Raw genomic sequence first — 5295 nt, forward strand, 5'->3', positions numbered from 1 at the left:
ATCTACTTGAGAGCTCAAAACAATTGCCAAGTATCAAATTATTCAAGACAATATACCAATTACCACATGGAGCATTTTCTGTTTCCAACCAAATAGCAATAAATGTAGCGGCTTCCAGCTTTTGCCATGAACATTAAAAGTAAAACGAAGAACACCAGTGTTCAAATGAAAAAGCGGAGCGTGTCTATCTCCCACACAAGCATGTTAGGATCCGATTTATTCAGAGAACTAAGATAACAAAACAAAAATAAAAGCACACAGACGCTCCAAGTAAAGCACATAAGATGTGACAGAATTAAAATATAGTTTCACTAGAGGTGACCTGATAAGTTATTGATGAAGAAGGGGATGCCTTGGGCATCCCATGCTTAGACGCTTGAGTCTTCTTGAAATATGCAGGGATGAACCACGGGGGCATCGCCAAGCTTAGACTTTTCACTCTTCTTGATCATATTATATCATCCTCCTCTCTTGATCCTTGAAAACTTCCTTCACACCAAACTCAAAGCAATCTCATTAGAGGGTTAGTGCATAATCAAAAATTCACATGTTCAGCAATGACACAATCATTTCCAACACTTCTGGACATTACCCAAGGTTACTGAAATTTAATGGAGCAAATAAACCCGCTCAAACACAGTAAAAGAGGCAATGCGAAATAAAAGGCAGAATCTGTCAAAACAGAACATTCCGTAAAGACGAATTTTTTCGAGGCACTTAAAATGCTCAGATGGAAAAGCTCCAGTTGAATGAAAGTTGCGTACATATCTGAGGATTACTCATGAATTTTTTCAAGATTTTTTAGATTTTTCTACAGAGACAACAACTCAAATTCGTGACAGCTAAAAATCTGTTCCTGCGCAGAAATCCAAATCTAGTATCAACTTTCTATCAAAGACTTTACTTGGCACAAAAACGAAATAAACATGATAAGGAGAGGTTGCTACAGTAGTAAGAACTTCCAAGACACAACTCCAAGACACAACAAAACATTAGAAAAATAAAAACATGGGTTATCTCCCAAGAAGTGCTTTCTTTATAGCCATTAAGATGGGCTCAGTAATTTTAATGATGCTCTCGCAGGAAATAAGAGTTGAAGCAAAAGAGAGCATCAAAAGCAAATAAGAAACACTTTTAAGTATAACCCACTTCCTATGAAAAGGAATCTTGTAAATAAACTAATTATTGAAGCATGAAGCTACTATCATAGAAAGACAAAGCAAGTGCAACTTCAAAATTTTCAACAAAAAGAGAGGTGACTTAATATTATTGAGATATATAAAACCATGTCTCCCTCTCTCATAATAATTGATAAACTCAACAATATAGCTATCACATAAAGCATTCTTATCATGATCCACATGCATAAAAGTATCATTACTCTCCACACAAGCATAATAAATTTTATTAGTAATAGTGGGAGTAAAACTATCACATCCATCATTATAATCATCATAAATTGGAGGCATAGAATAATCATAATGAATTTTATCTTCAATAGTAGATGGACTGAAAATATCACAATCACCATAACGAACTTGAATATGATAGACAAGTTGTATATTAGATAGATGGTTTTGGGTAATCCCTCCATAACTATGACAAGTTTCATGAGGATGACTGTAATTATAACCTATGTCATATTATTCTTTATAATAATTGTCAAAGATTGGAGGCATAGTGTCATCATAAGAAATAGAATAGTTATCTTCCAAAGTGTGTTCATCTGTAAACATACCATCATTGTTACTAGAAGGAGATGTATCAAACATATAATCATCAGTAGCAAAAGGATTTTCAAACACCTCATCCCCAAGCTTAGAGCTTTCTATATCATCATGGGAAGAAACATGGATAGTACTAATACTATGTCAATTATTAACATCATCATTTTCAGAATTAGTGTCCCAGAGATCTTCAATATCAAAAGAAGTGTGCTTTTCCCAATCATGATCACTAATATAAATAAAAGGCATAGGTTCATCATCAAGTGCAGAATCATCGAATTCAGAATTATAAGTATCAATTGTAATAGGATCAACAAGTTTGGGAGAAGATACCGTTTCCTCTCTCCTTTTACTCCTCTTCTTCTTCTTCTTCGTTCCCTTCTTCTTCTTCTTCTTTTCCTCTTTAGGAGGGAGAGGCTTGAAAGGAAGCTTCTCCACATAAGCTGGTTTATTATTAGAAACAATAGAAGAAATTTGGGACGATACCTCTCTTTCATTAATAAGAACAAAACACATATTAGTTTTGTCATATTTTGGTAAAGTCCCATCCTTTATAGCACTTTGTATGTAGGTGTTGGCATGGCAATTATTTACACAATAGAGATAACATCCATGCAACACACTATTCATATCAAGATCACTCATATCTAACAAAGAAATTTTTCTTGATAACTCTTCACACCCCAAAAATAAAGTAAGTTCATCATGCTGGTTAGAAGTGATCATGTTATCACAATATAGACTTGAAGTACTCATTAAATTCGAAATGCTATCATCATGACCAGAACATTGAAAATTAAAATGACCCACTTCATAGAAAAGTTCACAAATAAAAGGATGGAGGTCACAAACTTTTTCACCAAGATCTTTTAGAGCCTTGTACCACATTCTAGTTTTTTCATTCATATGATGGATACAGTATTCATCTTCGATTTGATTAATTCCACAAGGTCTATGCATTCCACAAAATTTAACATGCTTATAAGAAATAGTATTTTCAGAAGTTTGGGCATGTTTATTGCAATCATTAACAACAATTTCATTTTCCATGCAAGTGTCTTTGAAAGGTTCATGATACACGTCCCAATTTTCTTTAGGAACATTAATATGAGAAGCAAAGGTTCTACAACGATCAACAATAATTTGAGAATCAAGACCATAATTATCACTAAGCTTTTGAAAACCAGCAGTTTCAATGAAAGACTTAATGCATTCATATTCATAGTTTATACCTGATTCTTTACCTTTGTCGTTATCCCAATCTTCAGTATTGCTTTGAATTCTTTCAAGAAGATCCCATCTAGCTTCAACCTCCTTTCTTGTGAAAGATCCCTCCAAACAGGCATCTAGATAGTCCTTGTGGTGTCCTGAAAACCTTGCATAAAAATTATTAATAATAACATTACGGGGGAGCTCATGAATGGGACATTTGAGCATTAGTGACTTCAATCTCCCCCGTGCTTGGGAAATACTCTCTCCATCACGAGGATAAAAGTTATAAATGTAATTCCTATCAACATGCACTTCATGAGGAGGATAAAATTTAGAATAAAAGAGAGGTACAATTTCCTCCCAGTCAATAGATCGACCATTCTTCAGCATCTTATACCATTCCGCAGCTCTGCCCTTCAGAGATATAGAGAATAGCTTCCTCTTGACTTGGTCCTTTGAAATACCTGCACTCTCGAACAACTCGCATAATTCATGTATAAAGAGTAAATGATCACTAGGATGGACAATCCATCTCCAAAATAGCAATTGTTCATAGCAAGTTTAACAATTTTCATAGGTATCTTGAAAGGAATACTTTCAGTAGGTGGATTTAAAATATCACAAGCATCATTAGATTTATCGCATATGGGAGATAAAGTATTATCAGAGCAAATTTTCTCCCCTACTGCTGGGAAGCTAAAAAGATCATAAAAACTAGCTTCCCCAAGCTTAGACTTTTCCATAGCATTAGCGATAATTGCGTTCATACTAATAACATTCCTACTAGCATGCAAATAAGGTTCCATAGGTTTTTTAATTTTCGCATCAAACAATTCATGTCTTAACTCAGGAAAAAGATTAAAAAGCTCACTAATTTTTTTGTTGTTTTCCATTATGCCTAACTAGTGAAAAATAAAAACAAGAAACAAAAAGTTGCAATTGCAGAATCTAAAGGAAATAACTCGAGCACTCACACACCGACAACAGTGCTAGGAAATAGCTTAGTAGTCGGAGGATGGGAATACCTTTTACCTTACCTCCCCGGCAACAGCGCCAGAAAATAGCTTGATGTCTACGCACGCTTCTATTCCTGTAGACAGTGTTGGGCCTTCAAGAGCAGTGGTTTGTAGAACAGCAACAAATTTTCCCTTAAGTGAATCACCCAAGGTTTATTGAACTCAGGGAGGTAGAGGTCAAAGATATCCCTCTCAAGCAACCCTGCAATTAAGATACAAGAAGTCTCTTGTGTCCCCAACACACCTAATACACTTGTCAGATGTATATGTGCACTAGTTCGGCGAAGAGATAGTGAAATACAAGTAATATGGATGATTATAAGTAGTAATTGCAATCTGAAATAAAATGGCAGCAAGCGAACATGTAGCAGAACTTGTTGGAAACGGTGTTTCAATGCTTAGAAATAAGGCCTAGGGATCATACTTTCACTAGTGGACACTCTCAACAATGATCACATAATTGAGTAAATAAATGCTACCCTCAAACACTCTCTTGTTGGATAACAAACACCATTCATTGTGTAGGGCTGCAAAAGCACACCTCAAGACGGAGTAAACAAGCTCCACAACGTCATAAAGGAATTACACACGATGCGCACACTATCACCATCACACCGTGGAGAGTGACTCCGGAGTTCATATTAAAGTAACCTCTAGAGTACATAATAGACAAGAGTAACATCTACATATTCAACTAGATTACAAAGCTCATGATCACATAAAGATCACACCATGGGAGAGAGAGATGAACCACATAGCTACCGGTAGAGCCCTCAGCCTCGGGGGAGAACTACTCCCTCCTCATCATGGAAGACAGCAACGACAATGAAGATGGCGATGGAGTCGATGGAGATGGATTCCGGGGGCACTTCCCCGTCCCAGCGGCGTGCCAGAACAGAGATTCTGTCCCCCGAAACTTGTCTTCACGATGGCGGCGGCTACGTAACTTTTCGTGGAGGAAGACCGGTGCCCCTAGGATTTTTACTTCTGGGAGAATATATAGGCGGAAGGGCGGCGTCGAGGGAGCCAGGGGGCTCCCTCCCCATATGTCGGCGCGGCAGAGGGGTGGGTCGCGCCCCCTATGGTGTGGGGGCCCCTTGGCCCCCCTCTGGCCCTTCTATGGCTCTCTGGGTCCGCCTCGGCAAAATATTGACTTCTTTCTTCATGGGGTCCAATTCCGAGAATATTTCCTGTGTAGAATTTCTGAAACCAAAAACAGCAGAAAACAGGAACTGGCGCTTCGGCATCTTGTTAATAGGTTAGTCCCGGAAATGCATTAAAATGATATAAAATATGAGCAAAACATGTAGGTATTGTCATAAAATTAACATGGAACATAA

The sequence above is a fragment of the Lolium rigidum genome, chromosome 5, assembly GCF_022539505.1.
Source record: "Lolium rigidum isolate FL_2022 chromosome 5, APGP_CSIRO_Lrig_0.1, whole genome shotgun sequence".
Classification (NCBI taxonomy): domain Eukaryota; kingdom Viridiplantae; phylum Streptophyta; class Magnoliopsida; order Poales; family Poaceae; genus Lolium; species Lolium rigidum.